We start from the raw sequence: 18731 nt of genomic DNA on the forward strand, positions 1-18731 counted from the left end.
GCTGCCCAGATACTTTGTTAGTATGTGTCTGGAAAAATCGATGGTTGGAAAACCACAATGCTGTTGGACACAGGATCTGAAATAAATTTGATCCCTGAAGAACACCGAGGGCCAAAGAGAGAGACAATTTATACTGCAGGAGTTAAGTTGGTGACTGCAGACAACAGGAGAAATCCAGCTTCCACTGAACTTAGGATCTCTGCTACTGAATGGACTTTTGTTGTGGTGACTATTTCTAGTGATGTTGAATTGGGAGTGGATTTCATCCAAGGGAATCACAAAAACCTCTTCTGGGATTAACAGAACACAAGTCCCTGGACAATATTCAGATACCACTGCTGGAAGTGAGGGACAAGTTTTGAGGCCTGAGAGATGCCTCTCTCATGCCTACAGGGTGATAGAGTAACTGCTCCCTGTGATGGCTCAGAATAAAGTTGTGGTGAAGCCAGGTCATCAGGCAATAATACCCTTATGGATGAAAGGCTGCTGAGGTGAATCTGTAGGAGTTTGAAGCTACAAATACCCAGTCAGGATTGCTGTTTAGCAGAACCCTCTTTCAAGCTGGACCAAAGGGTGAGTTCTGGGTAAGAGCAATTAATGTGACTGACCAGGAAATGCAGTTAGTGGGGGAAAAATCAGATCATTTCAAGGTAGTTGGTGTGTCAAAGCCTCTCACAGAGGCAGAAGTCAAGAGCTGTGAAGCAGCCCAGTCAATAAAAGAGCTAAGGGTTTATTGGACAGAAGCAGCTGTAGAAGGCAATGAAAAGAAGTGATTACAACAGCACCCCTTACAGTATGCTAGTGTGTCTCCAAGAATAGTGACGAGCTTGAGAGATATGATGGGAGTTAACACTGGATTGTGCTTAAGCCAGGAAGTGCTTCTGTGTGTCAGCCCCAAATTGGATTTTCCCGGGTGTATCAAGTAGCAGTGAAAGAGAAACTAAATTGCATGCTAGGGGTGGCTTGACTGAGCAATCTACATCACCTTGGGAATCCTCTGTTGTAATTGTGAAAAAGCCCAACTTAGGCCTGGTCTACACTAGGACTTTAAATCGAATTTAGCAGCGTTAATTCGAACTAACCGCTCAACCGTCCACACCAGGAAGCCATTTAATTCGAACTAGAGGGCTCTTTAGTTCGAATTTGGTACTCCACCCCGACAGGTGGAGTAACGCTAAATTCGACATGGCTAGTTCGAATTAGGCTAGGTGTGGATGGAAATCGAACTTAGTAGCTCCGGGAGCTATCCCACAGTGCACCACTCTGTTGACGCTCTGGACAGCAGTCCGAGCTTCGATGCTCTGACCAGCCACACAGGAAACGACCCAGGAAAATTTGAATTCCTTTTCCTTTCTGGACAGTTAGAATCTCATTTTGTGGTTGGACATCGGGGCGAGCTCAGCAGCACCGGCAGCAATGCAGAGCTCTCCAGCAGAGGAGTTCATGTAATCTCTGAATAGAAAGAGGGACCCGGCATAGACTGACCGGGAACTCTTCGATCTGATCGGTGTGGGGGGCGAGTAGTCTGTGCTTTCGGAGCTGCGCTCCAACAAACGGAATGCAAAGCCCTACGAGAAGGTCTCCAAAGCCATGATACAGACAGAGGATACAGCCGTCATGCAACGCAGTGCCGCGTGAAAATCAAGGACCCCAGACAAGCCTACCAAAAAATCAAAGCGGCCAACGGATGCTACGGAGCCTGCCACCACTGCCCCACCAGTGACCATGGACTCTGATGATGGGACAGTGTCGACGGACAGTTCGTCGACGATGTTCACGGACGGGGAAGATGAGGAAGGGTTTGTGGAGGACGAGGCAGGCGACGGCGCTTACAACGCTGGTGTCCCCGACAGCCAGGATCTCTTCATCACCGTCACGGAGATCCCCTACCAACCCTCCCCGGCCATGAACCCGGATCCTGAATCAGGGGTAGGAGCAGTCGGTAAGTGCTTTAACCATGTTAACTTTTATTCTTAATATAACAGGAATCTGAAGTGTGTGAAAAGGAGGTCTCTGTATATATGGTGATAGAACAGAAATCCTCCTGGGAGATCTCCACGAAGCTCTCCTGCCATTAATCGATAAGCATCAGCAGGAGGTTCCTGGGGAGAGCTGCCTTATTGGGTGCTCCGTGATAGCACACTTTTCCGCGCGAGGCTTTCATGCGGTATTCAGGGAGCACTGCCTCCCAGAGCACGGCTGCATAGGTCCGTGGTTCGTGCTAGATTTCACGCAGCATGCGCTCTCTATCTCCTTCAGTGCCCGTCCTCACGGTGATCTCGCTCGGAGACTCCTGCATCTAAGTAGGGGAATTACTGTAATGTTACGCCTGGTCCAAAGTATTTTTAAAAAATCTCCGGACAGACGGCATAGCACAGACTCAGCACGCAGCTGCGTGACGAGCGTAACGGAAAGCCAAAGAATCAAATGGACGCTCATGGAGGGAGGGGGGAACGAGGACGCAAGGTATCCCACAGTTCCTGCTGTCTCCAAAAAGCATTTGCATTCTTGGCTGATCTCCAAATGCTTCTAGGGTCAAACACAGTGTCTGCGGTGGGTCGGGGCATAGCTCGGCAATTTACGCACCCCCCCCCGACCCCCAGAAGTTAAAGGGAAAACAATCCTCTGTTGACTCTTTTACATGTCACCGTATCTGTACTGAATGCTGCAGATAGACGCGCTGCTGCAGCACTCAACAACAACATCCTTCCTCCCACCCCGCCATGGGTGGCTGATGGTACAATAGGACTGCTACCCGTCCTCATCATCAGCCTATTGGCACATGGGGCAGTGCAAAAGGACTGGTAACCATACCAACTTGCTTGGGACAGGTCGATCAAGGTCGCCTGGTCCTAATTTTTCATGGTAGATGGTGCAGTATGGCTGGTAACCGTCCTCATCATTGCAACAGGGGGCTGAGCTCCATCAGCCCCCACCCTTCATTGTAAAGAAAAGATTCAATTGCCCCTGGACTAGCAGAGGGATGATTGGCTCCCTCCTCCACACCCCTTAATGTCATCTCTGGACTATCATTGCAGCTGGAGGCTTCCTTCCACTCATTTCTCACAAACGACTACCTGTGTCTTATTCATGCATTCTATATTACTTCATCACACAAGTGGGGGGACAATGGTATTGGAACCCAGGAAGGCTGGGGGAAGAATGGAATGAACAGCTGGGGTTGTTTCAGGAGCACACCCTGTGAATAGCATTCAGCTCAAAATTTATGCATGATTGGCCAGAGAGCAGCTGTGCTCTCTGGTTCTATGATACAGTGGTTCTCTAGTACAGTTGCCCATATTCTAGGCAGGACTGATTCTATTTTTAGATACCCAAAAAGGAGGGATTGACTCGGGGAGTCATTCCCAAATTTTGCTTTTGCGCCCCTGGCTGATCGGCCAGGGGCACTTATGACAGCACCAAATGGCGCAGTGCAAAAGGACAGGTAACCATGACCATCTTATTACCGTCTTCTTACCAGTTCATGGTATGGTAGACGGTACAGTATGCCTGGTAACCATCGCTGCTGTCATGCAAAAGCAAAAGCATGCTGCTGTGTAGCGCTGCTGGTCCGCCTCTGTCAGCGGCATCTAGTACACATACGGTGACATACACAAAAGGCAAAATAGGGTCCATTGTTGCCACGCTATGGCGTGTGCCAGGGCATTTCATGGAAAACGTGCTCGAAATGATTGTCTGCCGTTGCTTTCCCGGAGGAAGGAATGACTGGCGACATTTACCCAGAATCCACCGCGCAAATGATTTGTGCAACAGCAGGCACAGGGGTCTCAACAAAAAATTCACAGAGACAGCCTAGACTCAGTTAATTGTTCGCAAAAAAGTATCTTTGCAAGGAATTCACTAACTGTTTCCCATCTCACAGCTTCCACTGTCTCCAGACCTTCCACAGCATCCCCCTCGCAGAGGCTGGCGAAGATTAGGCGGCGAAAGAAAAAGACAAGGGACACGATTTTCGATGAATGTGTGGGCTGCTACCTAGCCGAGGCGGAACAGCAGAGGCAGTGGAGGGAGAAAGTCTCTCTGTACCAGCGCTCACACAGCGAATGGGAGGAGAGGTGGCGTGAGGAACACAAGCAGGCGACTCAAGCAATGCTTGTACTAGTGAGGGAGCAAACGGACACGCTCCGGCGCCTTGTGTATGTTCTGCAGGACCGCTGCAGGACAGAGCCCCCGGCAGTATCTCTGCAACCGCCCTCCCCCGCCACAAAGTCACATACCCCCCTCACCCTAAATAACCAGGAGGATGCCCGCCCTGGGCAGTGAATACTGTCACTGCACCCCAGCAGAGTGCTCAAGTAACCAAAAGCTCTCATACCCTATGTTTGCATAAGTCCTTCCCTTCCGGACTCAAACAAGTCCCAATCCCAGTCCCATCCCATAACTGTGTACTTAAGTAATAAAAATACTTTGCTGTTAAGTACTGTTTCCGTCATGTTTTTTCACTGAAGACTGTGTTTGAATGGGGTGCGTGGGGAAGTGCGTTGCTAATTGCATAGGACAGGCACCTTTCCCAGGGTACAGACACGGGGGCCGGATCAGCAGCGGGTCACACACACAGTGCAGTCAGTAGGCACCGTGGTCGGTATGGGAGGTGGTTTCCAGGTTCTGTGTGGGCGGTGGGGATGTGACTTTTTAGCGGGGGAGGGCGGTTACAGATCTTATACAGCGGTCCTTGTCCTGGACCGCTGAGTCACGCAGCAGAGGAATCTGTATCCGTCCTCCTCCGCCACAAGGCCACATAGCCCCCCGCACACAGAATCCCAAAAAGGAGGGATGGCAGGCTCCGTTGAAACAAGCAGTCCGGCAATGCGGACCGCTGTAGGAGCAGGAGCCTGTCATTCCTTGAGTTTAGAGGCGGTCTTTACATCAGCGCACACACCCTACCCAGCACAGTCTGCGTTCCAGTTTCAACCCTTTAACGAAAAGTCATGAATAAAGAAACCTCTCCTCAGTAACAGTGTGACATGTATTTTATTTTTACACGTGTCTTGGAAGTGGGGGAAACGGGGAGAATGGGGTATTTAACCGAAGAGGAGAGTCAACAGTAACTGGGTAAAGAAACAGGGGCAGGTTCAGCTTCTCTGTAAAGAAACTGAACAGTCACAGGTCACGCTGCTCGCTGCTCGCTGGTATTTGAAGAGTTCCTTGTCGCTGTCCCAGGCGCCTGTATAGGGCTTCATGAGCAAGTGCATTAGCGGGCAGGCTGGGTCACCGAGGATCACTATAGGCAAATGCACATCCACAACAGTTATTTCGTGGTACGGGAAGAAACTACCTTCCAGCAGGCGTCTGAGCAGCCCACAGTTCCTGAGAACACACGCATCAGGAACCTTGCCCGGCCATCCGACGTTCATGTTGGTAAAACGTCCCCTATGGTCCCCCAGTGCTTGCAGAACCATTGAAAAGTAGCCCAATTTCTCAGCAGCTGACTGTGGAAGAGGTGGACGATAAAGTGCGAGGAGGAGAAAACGGCGAGGATCGCAGCGGGCTCCATGCTTGCAGTGCTGTGGCGTCCACACTGTCACTGACCAGAAAAGTGCACGAACAGATTGCCCGCAGGCGCTTTCAGGGAGGGAGGGAGTGAGGGCGTGATTGACGGTTCAATGACGACAGTTACCCAAAACCACCCTCGACACATTTTTTCCCCCAGCAGGCATTGGGGGCTCTACCCAGCATTCCAATGGGCAGCGGGGACTGCGGGAACTGTGGGATAGCTTCCCACAGTGCACCGCTTCCAAAGTCGACGCTGGCCCCGTGAATGTGGACTCAGAAATTCGAATTAGTGTATTTAGTATGGATACACAAATTCGACTTCATAAGGTCGAATCCACAAATTCGAACTAAGTTGATTCGAAATAGTCTTGTAGTGTAGACAAGGCCAGAGACTTGAAGATGTGCATTGGCTACAAGAGACTTAATTCACAGGCAATTCAAGGTAGCTACCCACTTCCTCACATAGAAGACACCCTGGATAAAATGTCAGGAGCAAAATTAATTTAGTAGTTTTGATTTGATATCTGGATACCATCAAAATTAAAGTGGCACCTAGTGACTGAAAGAAAACTGCTTTTGTGACACCCTATGGGTTGTTTCAATTCTGCAGAGTGCCTTTTGGACTCATGAATGAAAAAGGGACGTTCAAAGGGTAGTAAATGATTTAACACAATTTTTGAGAATTTGAGACCTGTTCATGTACTTAGATTACTACTTTGGTTTCCACAAACCATGAGAAGAACATTTGGTAGAAGTGAAAAGGATTTCTAATTTTTAAGGAGTCAGTTTTAACATGCGGGAAACAAATGTCAGTTTGCGAGGAATCATATCACTTTCCTAGGACATATAGTCAGTGAGAATGGATTGGCATCTCAACCACAGAAACTGAATATTATCAGGGACTGGAGGGGTCCTACAACTCTGAACCAGGTACAATGGTTTGTAGGCCTCTGTGGATTCTACAGGAGATTGGTAAATAAATAAATAGACTACACTAAGCGGGGAGTACCATTATACCAGCTAAGTAAGAGTGACTTTGTACAGTGCTTTGTACAGCAAAAAGCATTTGAGTCATTGAAAAGGGCGTCTAAACTTTCTTGTGCTTAAATTCCCAGATCCATCCTCTCCATTCGTGGACTGAAGGATGCCTGTGGAGTTCGATTCACAAATTGTCTAAATATACATTCACAGCTCACTATAAACCTGGAAAGCAAAATGAGGTTGCAGATGCTCTCAGCCGGGTGAGGGCAGTGAGAATAGACTCAGCCTGGTTTTGTGAGGACATCTGGCAAGAACTATCTTAGGACCCTAGGTTATGTTCAATGTGCCAACAGATCAACCAAAGGAGACCCATACTGGGGAGGTTCAATGCAAATCAGGAATGATTTATCAGTTGATCCAGGTACCAACTTGCTCGTGCATGAAGGTAACAGGAATGTCTTTCCAGCAATCTTACAGAGAACGGTATTGGCGTGTCTTCATGATGATGATAAAGCAGCAGGCTCCCTGGGGTATGAAAAAACTTTGAGGTATCCAACAGATTTTTTTTTTTTGGTTGGACATGCCTGCAGTTGCTAAGGACTGGATATTTTCCTATCTTACCTGTCAAGAAAGGAAAGCACTGGCAAGGAGAGGCAGAACTCCTTTAGGGGAAATGCCCCAACCTGCTGAGCCCTGAGAGTTCATACAGATTGACTTGAAAGGCCTACCAGAAACATCACCTGGAAATTGGTATTTGTTGGTAGTATACGAGGCCTTCTCAAAGTATGTGGTAGTGCAGCCGCTGAAGGAGATAAAAGGACTTCAACAGTTATAGCTGCTTTGATGAAACATGCAGTGTTGCAGTTTGGCCCACTAAGCTGCATCTGCAGTGATCAAGGAAAGAATTTGAATTCGTTATTACACAACGTTTGCTGATAATTCCAGATAACCAAAGTCAGGACCACTGTCACCTACCCTGCGAGTAATGGGGGAGTGGAGAAAGTAGACTGCATCATTGGATCTATGCTTAGAGTCCGTAAAGGTTGACAACACTGGGATACGAAGACACCTTTTGCTGTTGTTGCATATAACACCAGCCATTTCTCAACTATACATTACTTTCTTACTAGAATCCAAAAATAAATAATCTCATAAACCCATGCTTCCCTGGGACTTGATGTTCAGGCAGCAAGAACTAGCAAGACACCCTGCACCTATACAGTTGAGAGATGGTGAAGTCTTAGATCAGTAACCTGAGGAAATCATTCCAGATGGTGGAGGAATTGATGAGCCACAAGCAACCATGCCAACCACAAAAAAACAGGAAAAAGGAAGGAGAGGAGGTATGGCTACATGCCTGGAAAAAAATCCCAAACTTACTCCTTTTTGGCAGGGATCTTGCATATTAAGTAACAAACTAAACAACTTATCCTTGCTGCTACCCTCTGCCATGTACGCTGGCCAAACTGGACAGTCTCTACACAAAAGAATAAATGGACACAAATCAGATGTCAAGAATTATAATATTCAAAAACCAGTCGGAGAACACTTCAACCTCCCTGGTCACTCAATTACAGACCTAAAAGTTGCAATTCTCCAACCAAAAAAAACAGACTCCAATGAGAAACTGCAGAATTAGAATTAATTTGCAAACTGGACACCATTAAATTAGTCTGGAATAAAGACTGGGAGTGGACGGGACATTACACAAAGTAAAAACTATTTCCCCATGCTAATTTTCCCCTACTGTTACTCACACCTTCTTGTCAACTGTTGGAAATAGGCCATCCTGATTATCACTACAAAAGTTTTTTCTCCTGCTGATAATATCCCACCTTAATTGATTGATCTTGTTATAGTTGGTGTGGCAACACCCATTTTTTCATGTTCTGTGTGTGTGTATGTATGTGTATATATATATATAATCTTCCTACTGTGTTTTCCACCGCATGTATCCGATGAAGTTGGTTTTAGCCCACGAAAGCTTATGCCCAAAATAAATTTTAGTCTCTAAGGGTACGTCTATACTACCCGCTGGATCAGCGGGTAGTGTTCGATGTATTGGGGAACGATTTATCGCATCTTGTCTGGACGCGATAAATCGATACACTAGTCGATGCCCGTACTCCACCTTGTCAGGAGAAGTAAGTGGAATCAACGGGGGAGCCGCGGCAGTTGACTCACTGCTGTGAGGATGGCCAGGTAAGTCGAACTAAGATACTTCGACTTCATCTACACTATTTGCGTATCTTAGTTCGAACCCCCCCCAGGCCTAAGGTGCCACAAGTACTCCTCGTTCTTTTTCTGATACAGACTAACACGGCTACCACTCTGAAACCTTTTGGTTTTTGTATCACATGGAGAACTGGTGCACAGACAGAAAGGGGAGCGCTCAACTGCCATTCCAGAGGGATGCAGAAGAGGATTTGGAGGTACCCTACCAGGTTCCTATGACTCATGGTTGGAGATCGCCAGCCAGTTATAGAGGAGGAATTGCCAGGGTGTCATCAGAACCTCAACATACTGGTTCAGTAGACAGTCTGTCCACAACAAAGAGGCCTGACCTGGCAAACCCTGCCCTTGCTGCTGATCTAGATCCAACTATGAGTGATGTCTCCCTCACTGAATATAGGACTTAAGCAGGCAGACCAACAGAAACCTGCATGGATGGCAGAATGCCTGGATTTCTAGGAGGAGGAGTTGTTGTTGTTGTTTTAAGTTCTTATTTTAACTGGGGGAGCTGTAACAATCAGCGCAGATAGAACCTCTGCCAATAGATGGTGTTGTACCTTTATATTAATGTTAAGTTCTTATCTTGTGTGGTATGTTTTTATCTGATCTGGGGTTTTAGCTGAAAGTACAGTCCTGCCTGTGTGTGCTGGAATTGGTAAGTACTTCAGTGTTTCAATAAATCCATGTGATTCCACGAAGTGAGTACAGTATATTCTTCTATGCTCTGTGGTTCAGTGGGTTGATCAATTTTGTTATGTAGGCAGGCTTGATTTGATGGATTGCACATTTTATATTATGTGCAAGTGCCTAGAGTTTTAAAGAGGTGTTTAGTTGTGGTTTTTTTAACAAATCAAAGCACATACATTAACTCTTTAAATCATGACTTGCTGTGCAGGGAAGGTGTTTCAATGTCCTGTGAATTTTACAGTGTCACTAACAAAAATATGCTACAGGATGCTATAGTGAAGGTCCAGACACCAAGGGCCTACTTCTCATCTTCATTAAGGCCTCCTTACATCTCCTGGCAGTGTAAATGGGACTTAAAGGAACCCCTACTTTAACAGTCCCTTTACACTGCTAATGGGATCTAAAGGGGTCTTAGTGTAAATGAGAAGCAGGCCTTATATCTGGCAATAGCAATTACTGTTTAATACTCAGTACTGTGGAATTTGCAATGTAAACTAGTCACACTATGGAATAGGGCACTTTTATTACTATGCCAATGGAAACCCTCGAACTAAAACAAAAAGGGGCCATTTCCTCAGCTGGTGTAAATCAGTGTGACTCCTCATTATCACTGAAGTCAATGGAGATATGCTGACACCCATCAGCTCAGGATCTGGCCCACTGCTTCTTTTCAAATGTGGCTGTTATCGGGGCGGCTCTAGGAACTTGGCCGCCCCAAGCAGGGCAGCATGCCGCAGGGGGCGCGCTGCTGGTCCCGCGGCTCCGGGGGACCTCTTGCAGACGCACCTGCGGAGGGTGCGCTGGGAGGGCGGCAGGCGGCTCCGGCGGACCTTCCACAGTCATGCCTGCGGGAGGTCCACCCGAGCCGCGGGACCAGCGAACCCTCCACAGTCATGCCTGCGGGAGGTCTGCTGGTCCCACGGCTCCGGTGGACCTCCCGCAGGCATGACTGCGAAGGTCCGCTGGAGCCGCCTGCTGCCCTGCCTGCAAAATGCCGCCCCAAGCGCGCGCTTGGCGCACTGGGGTCTGGAGCCGGCCCTGGCTGTTACACTAGAATCTTCTGACTTGCATTTATTCCACCCTTAAGGAAATGTGACTTATGAACATCCTGCAAGTTAAAAGTGAAGCAGAGGTTTCCTGGAACATTTTTAATGCATTTGTGCTCAGGTCTGGAATAGATACTGGTGACAAAGGAAAGACAAAATGAAAAGGTTTGGATCTGACTCACAGCATGATACGTGAAATAACACAGCTTTGGTAGCTTTCTACTTTTCCTCAGTGATGCAATAAGGTGACATTGAATTATGGAATCCTTCAGCAAATAATGTTACAAAGCATTATATGAAGTACTGTGCTAAAGGGCGGATTATGACCGGGAGAACCGAGAGGTGTGCTGCTTGCCAGGGGCTAGGATTCACGATGTGATGGAGAGACTGCCGACACTCATCCAGCCCTCGGATCGCTACCCCTTCCTGCTTCTCCACGTGGGCACAAATGATACTGCCAAGAATGACCTTGAGCGTATCACTGCAGACTACGTGGCTCTGGGAAGAAGGATAAAGGAGTTTGAGGCGCAAGTGGTGTTCTCATCTATCCTCCCTGTGGCAGGAAAAGGCCAGGGTAGAGACCGTCAAATCGTGGAAATCAACGAATGGCTACGCAGATGGTGTCGGAGAGAAGGGTTTGGATTCTTTGACAATGGGATGGTCTTCCAAGAAGAAGGATTGCTAGGCAGAGACGGGCTCCACCTCACGAAGAGAGGGAAGAGCATCTTTGCAAGCAGGCTGGCTAACCTAGTGAGGAGGGCTTTAAACTAGGTTCACCGGGGGAAGGAGACCAAAGCCCCGAGGTAAGTGGGGATGTGGGATACCGGGAGGAAGCACAAGCAGGAGATTACAAGAGGGGAGGACTCCTGTCTCAGACCAAGAAAGCGGGACAATCAGCAGGTTATCTTAAATGCCTATACACTAATGCAAGAAGCCTGGGGAACAAGCAGGGAGAACTAGAAGTCCTGGCACAGTCAGGGAATTATGATGTAATTGGAATAACAGAGACTTGGTGGGATAACTCACATGATTGGAGTACTGTCATGGATGGATATAAACTGTTCAGGAAGGACAGGCAGGGCAGAAAAGGTGGGGGAGTTGTGTTGTACGTAAGAGAGCAGTATGACTGCTCAGAGCTCCAGTATGAAACTGCAGAAAAACCTGAGTGTCTCTGGATTAAATTTAGAAGTATGAACAACAAGGGTAATGTCGTGGTGGGAGTCTGCTACAGACCACCGGACCAGGGGGATGAGGTGGACGAGGCTTTCTTCCAGCAACTAACAGAAGTTGCTAGATCACAGGCCCTGGTTCTCATGGGTGACTTTAATCACCCCGATATCTGCTGGGAGAGCAATACAGCAGTGCACAGACAATCTAGGAAGTTTCTGAAAAGTGTAGGGGACAATTTCCTGGTGCAAGTGCTGGAGGAACCAACTAGGGGAAAAGCTCTTCTTGACCTGCTGCTCACAAACAGGGAAGAAATAGTAGAGGAAGCAATAGTGGATGGGAACCTGGGGGGCAGTGACCATGAGATGGTCGAGTTCAGGATCCTGACACAAGGAAAAAAGGAAAGCAGTAGAACAGAGACCCTGGACTTCAGAAAAGCAGACTTTGACTCCCTCAGGGAACTGATGGGCAAGGTCCCCTGGGAGAATAACATGACGGGGAAAGGAGTCAAGGAAAGCTGGCTGTATTTCAAAGAAACCTTATTGAGGTTGCAGGAACAAACCATCCCGATGTGTAGGAAGAGAAGTAAATATGGCAGGCGACCAGCTTGGCTTAACAGTGAAATCCTTGCTCGTCTTAAACACAAAAGAACAGCTTACAAGAAGTGGAAGATTGGACAAATAACCAGGGAGGAGTATAAAAGTATTGTTCAGGCATGCAGGTGTGAAATCAGGAAGGCCAAATCACACTTGGAGTTGCAGCTAGCCGGAGATGTTAGGAGTAACAAGAAGGGTTTCTTTAGGTATGTTAGCAACAGGAAGAAAGTCAAGGAAAGTGTGGGCCCCTTGCTGAATGAGGGAGGGAACCTAGTGACAGAGGATGTGGAGAAAGCTAGTGTACTCAATGCTTTTTTTGCCTCTGTCTTCACAGACAAGGTCAGCTCCCAGACAGCTGCACTCTGCAGCACGGTATGGGGAGGAGGTGACCAGCTCTCTGTGGAGAAAGAAGTAGTTCGGGGCTATTTAGGAAAGCTGGACGAGCACAAGTCCATGGGGCCGGATGCGCTGCATCCGAGGGTGCTAAAGGAGTTGGCCGATGAGATTGCAGAGCCATTGGCCATTATCTTTGAAAAATCATGGCGATCGGGGGAGGTCCCGGATGACTGGAAAAAAGCTAATGTAGTGCCCATCTTTAAAAAAGGGAAGAAGGAAGATCCAGGGAACTACAGGCCAGTCAGTCTCACCTCAGTCCCTGGAAAAATCATGGAACAGGTCCTCAAGAAATCAATCCTGAACCACTTAAAGGAGGGGAAAGTGATCAGGAACAGTCAGCATGGATTCACCAAGGGCAAGTCATGCCTGACTAACCTAATTGCCTTCTATGACGAGATAACCGGCTCTGTGGATGAGGGGAAAGCAGTGGATGTACTATTTCTGGATTTTAGCAAAGCTTTTGATACAGTCTCCCACAGTATTCTTGCCAGCAAGTTAAAGAAGTCTGGGCTGGATGAATGGACGGTAAGGTGGATAGAAAACTGGCTAGATGGTCGGGCTCAACGGGTAGTGATCAATGGTTCCATGTCTAGATGGCAGCCGGTATCAAGTGGAGTGCCCCAAGGGTCGGTGCTGGGGCCGGTTTTGTTCAATATCTTCATTAACGATCTGGAGGATGGTGTGGACTGCACCCTTAGCAAGTTTGCAGATGACACTAAACTGGGAGGAGTGGTTGATACGCTGGAGGGTAGGGATAGGATACAGAGGGACCTAGACAAATTAGAGGATTGGGCCAAAAGAAATATGATGAGGTTCAACAAGGACAAGTGCAGAGTCCTGCACTTAGGACGGAAGAATCCCATGCACTGCTACAGACTAGGGACCGAATGGCTGGGTAGCAGTTCTGCAGAAAAGGACCTAGGGGTTACGGTGGACGAAAAGCTGAATATGAGTCAACAGTGTGCCCTTGTTGCCAAGAAGGCTAATGGCATTTTGGGTTGTATAAGTAGGGGCATTTCCAGCAGATCAAGGGATGTGATCATCCCCCTCTACTCAGCACTGGTGAGGCCTCATTTGGAGTACTGTGTCCAGTTTTGGGCCCCACACTACAAGAAGGATGTGGATAAATTGGAGAGAGTCCAGCGGAGGGCAACAAAAATGATTAGGGGGCTGGAGCACATGACTTATGAGGAGAGGCTGAGGGAACTGGGATTGTTTAGTCTGCAGAAGAGAAGAATGAGGGGGATTTGATAGCTGCTTTCAACTACCTGAAAGGGGGTTCCAAAGAGGATGGATCTAGACTGTTCTCAGTGGTAGAAGATGACAGAACAAGGAGTAATGGTCTCAAGTTGCAGAGGGGGAGGTTTAGGTTGGATATTAGGAAAAACTTTTTCACTAGTAGGGTGGTGAAGCACTGGAATGGGTTACCTAGGGAGGTAGTGGAATCTCCTTCCTTAGAGGTTTTTAAGGTCAGGCTTGACAAAGCCCTGGCTGGGATGATTTAGTTGGGTTTGGTCCTGCTTTGAGCAGGGGGTTGGACTAGATGACCTCCTGATGTCCCTTCCAACCCTGAGATTCTATGATTCTATGTGACATCATTGTCAGTTTTGTTGAACGTAGCTGTTGAACGTAGCAGAAGTGTTTTGATGATATGAAAAATGAGGGATTATGTCATACTGCAAACCATTAACAAGCCTGCAAAGTGTAGGATATAGATTTTACATGCACTTTCATTACAGTTCATTTGAACGAAATTTTTGCAGACTTTTGGTGCCTTAAAATTGGCCTCTTAAGCACATGACTTGGCCAGAATCCATAGTTTACTCATTTTCCTGACAAGCTTCTGGAGATCAGCATTTTCCACTGATCTATAATTCTTCTAGCCAAAGGCAAACCTCTGCTTTACAGAAATAAGCAGTGAACCCTCAGTGGCGGCAGAATCAAGATGCTAGTCCTTTGATTACCACTTCCAGTTATAAATATAGGAAACTTTACAGCAAGTTAAAGTATGAATTGGCTGAATGGATTATAAGGTGAATAGAAAGCTGGTTAAATCATCAGGCTCAACAGGTAGGGATCAACGGCTCAATGTCTAGTTGGCAGTTGGTATCAGGCGGAGTGACCCATGGGTCAGTCCTGGGGCCGGTTTTGTTCAATATCTTCATTAATGATCTTGATGGGATGGACTGAATCCTCAGCAAGTTCGCAGATGACACTAAGCTAGGGAGGAGAGAGAGATGCTGGAGGGTAGAGATTGGGTTCAGAGTGACCTAGACAAATTGGAGGATTGGGCCAAAAGAAAGGTTGAAAAGAGAGAAAGTTGAACAATGACAAGTGCAGAGTCCTGCACTTAGGACAGAAGAATCCCATTCACTGTTACAGACTAGGGACCGAATGGCTAGGGAGCAGTCCTGCAGAAAAGGACCTGGGGAAAACAGCGGACAAGAAGCTGGATATGAGTCAGCAGTGTGCCCTTGTTGTCAAGAAGGCTAACAGCATATTGGGCTGCATTAGGAGTGTTGCCAGCAGATTGAAGGAAGTGATTATTCCCCTCTATTCAGCACTGGCGAAGCCATATCTGGAGTATTGTGTCCAGTTTTGGGTCCCCCCCCCAACTACAGAAAGGATGTGAACAAATTGGAGCGAGTCCAGCGGAGGGCAATGAAAATGATCAGGGGCCTGGGGCACATGATTTACAAGGAGAGGCTGAGGGAACTGGGGTTATTAAGTCTGCAGAAAAGAAGAGTGAGGGGGGATTTGATAGTAGCCTTCAACTACCTGAAGGGGGGTTCCAAAGAGGATGGAGCTCAGCTGTTCTCAGTGATGGCAGATGACAGAACAAGGAGCAATGGTTTCAAGTTGCAGTGGGGGAGGTCTAGGATGGATATTAGGAAATATTATTTCACTAGGAGGGTGGTGAAGCACTGGAATGGGTTACCTAGGGAGGTGGTGGAATCTCCATCCTTAAAGATTTTTAAGGCCTGGCTCGACAAAGCCCTGGCTGGGATGATTTAGTTGGGGTTGCTCCTGCTTTGAGCAGGGGGTTGGACTAGATGACCTCCTGAGGTCTCTTCCAACCCTGATATTCTATGATTCTATGAAAGGACTTTCTATTTAATAAATGCATAGCAAGCTCTGTGATCCTCATTTAAACCCTTCTGTCAAGTCCTTGTGGCCTGGTGTCAAATCACCAGGGGCGGCTCTAGGAATTTTGCCGCCCCAAGCACGGCAGGCAGGCTGCCCTCGGTGGCTTGCCTGCGGACGGTCCTCTGGTCCTGCAGCTTTGGTGGACCTCCCGCAGGCGTATCTGCGGGAGGTCTGCCAAAGCCACGGGACCAGCGGACCCTCCGCAGGCAAGCCACCGAGGGCAGCCTGCCTGCCGCCCTTGCGGCGCCGGCAGAGCACCCCCCGCGGCTTGCTGCCCCAAGCACGCGCTTGGCATGCTGGGGCCTGGAGCCGCCCCTGCAAATCACAGTAGGCTGTAAGGTTAGTTAACTGCTAAAGTATACATGAGAGGTGTGAAGGCAATACGCTTACATGTTGGACATAGAAGATAGGTGCTGTAAGGCATTTCACAGTGATTAACTATACAACAAGTTTTATCTTTCCATGGGTTTGCCTGTATTATGTGTACATTCTCCTATTTTTCTATGCTAATACATCTTGATCCTGTTACACTGATGACAGCCTGTGATACCTCACATTAAATGAATTTTAAAGAGGTATTGCATTCTAGTGTTACAGTAAATGACACTAAATGTGCCAATATCTACATACAGTATTGACCGTGGTATTCTGCATGCATTCCTTTACTTTATATTGACTAATTATAAATTCCCAACCCTGTAAAACCTCCACAGGGTGAACTTTCATTGAGAATTGGCCCCCAAGGTTCCAATATAAATGCATCTGAAAAATGTCAAGTTTCTTGAAGAAACACACCTGGCTTTCAATGGAGTCCACTTACTATTAGGACATCCAATTATTTTAGGACATCCAATTATTCCTTTGCCAAGAACTGTTGTTTGTCAGAGTTGTGCCGACTGTTCCTCCCACTCCCCATGCTAGTCCCATACCTCTCACCTCCTCCTCCCTTTCACTGGCTTCCTAACATGTGTCACACTGTTTCCATGCTTGGAAGTTTCCCTTCCCTCCTTTGAGTGCCCCATCTTGCAATCATTTTCCTGTTTTTAAAACGTTTTCCTTTCCCCCCCATTGCTGTGTGAAAGATGCACGCCAACAGAAGAAACTGTACTGGGAAACAGTGAAAGTGACTAGACAGCAAGGGTATGTCTACATTGTAGCTAGGAGATGTAATTTCCAGCTCCAGTAGACATACATGTGCTAGCTCTGGTCCAACTAACACACTAAAAATAGCAATGTGGCCACAGTGGTACGGGCAGTGGCTCAGGCTAGTCATCTGAGTACAGTCCCATCTGAGGTCCTAGTTATGTATTTGGGTGGCTAGCCCAAGCTGCCACCCATGCTACCACAGGCACACGACTATTTTTAGTGCACTAGATCAAGCAGTATATCTATCCAAGCTGGGAATTACACTTCCAAGCTGCGGTGTAGACGTGAAATAAATAAACTGGGGGGAAAAAGAGGAAAAAATTTCTTCCCGCTCTTCCCCCTGTTAGTCAACTTTGGTGTTACTCCTAAGGGTGAGGGACTAGGAAAGTCATGATTCAGCTTATGCCATTCCCAAACAGGATCAAGCTGACCATTGCAAATTGTAACTTGTAACAGCTGCACAGGTCACTGATCATCAGTGGTTGAAATCATGGCAAAAATCCAGTGCAGCCATGGCCTCTGAGGCAGACACAGTGCTTTAACTCTTCATTCTGTGAACAAGAGGAAAATCAGAAGTGGATTGTTTCTCATTGTTCAGAGTGTGCTGTGCCTCTGCAGCCTGGTACAATTAGTTCAGTACAGCTGTGTTTCAAATTTAAAAATAGACAAAATAAGATAATTATCACTATAAAGCACGAAACTCATCTTTCTCAACTACTGAAGTGGAAAGAACTAGCAATTACACCTTATACAGCTACTTGGCATTCATTTCTGAACAAATGGAAAGCCCTTTGGTACCAAAATTGTTCCTTGAAATTTTGTTTAACCTTTAAGTCCCTGAATATAAAACTTTCCAGTTCACAAAATGATTTAGATTTTATGGGTACAGTATCACTGGAGATGGAGCTAGTCCTGTATCAACTGTCTTGATGCAGCCCAATGTCAGTTGCCTGCATTCCAGGTAATCAGGGCCCTGTATACACTACATGCAATGCTGGAACTTGCCACAGAACTTGGCATTTTGCCACAACAGCACAGACTCTGTCACTTTGGCCATGGAATTCTCTTTTGGCCCAGGCCCATTCTCCAGGCGCAGCCCATAGTTCCTGTCCCTCTTGCCTGGGAGCTGAGGAGAGGAGCTAGCCCAAAGCTCTTGGTCCCCCTCACAGCTAGGGTTTGTCTATACCAGGGGTGGACAAACTTTTTGGCCCGAAAGCCACATCTGGGAATAAAATTGTATGGCAGGCCATGAATGTTCACAAAATTGGGGTTGGGGTGCAGGAGAGGGTGAGGGCTCTGGTTGGGGGTGCGGGCACTGGGGTGGGGTGGGGCCAGAAATTAGGAGTTCAGGATGCAGCAGAGGGCTCCAGGCTGGGGTGGGGAGATTGGGTCTGGGGGGCTGGGGGCTAGGGATGAGGAGTTTGGGGTGCAGGAGGATGCTCTGGGCTGGGACTGAGGCATTTGGAGGGCAGGAAGGGGATCAGGACTGGGGCAGGAGGTTGGGGTGTGGGAAGGTGTGCAGGCTCTGGTTGGGGGTGCAGACTCTGGGGTGGGGATGAGAGGTTTGGGTTGCAGGAGGGTGCTGGGGGCTGGGACCAAAGGGTTTGGAGGGCAGGAGAGGGGGTTGGGAGTGCAGGATCTGGGGTGGGGCTGGCGATGAGGGGTTTGGGGTGCAGGAGGGTGCTCCAGGCTGGGATCGAGGGGGTTTGGAGGACAGGAGGGTGATCAGGGCTGGGGCACAGGGTTGGGGCTCAGGTGTGCAGGCTCCAGGTGGCACTTACCTCAAGCAGCTCCAGGAAGCAGTGGCATGTCCCTTCTC

At 47.8% G+C, this 18731-nt stretch overlaps 1 protein-coding gene across 5 annotated transcripts in view; it reads left to right on the plus strand.

Annotated features, from left to right (window-relative positions):
- Positions 1–18731, plus strand: part of ARHGAP20 (Rho GTPase activating protein 20) — a 232599-nt gene that overhangs the window by 85183 nt on the left and 128685 nt on the right. The window lies entirely within an intron of this gene.

The sequence above is a fragment of the Mauremys mutica genome, chromosome 1, assembly GCF_020497125.1.
Source record: "Mauremys mutica isolate MM-2020 ecotype Southern chromosome 1, ASM2049712v1, whole genome shotgun sequence".
Classification (NCBI taxonomy): Eukaryota; Metazoa; Chordata; order Testudines; family Geoemydidae; genus Mauremys; species Mauremys mutica.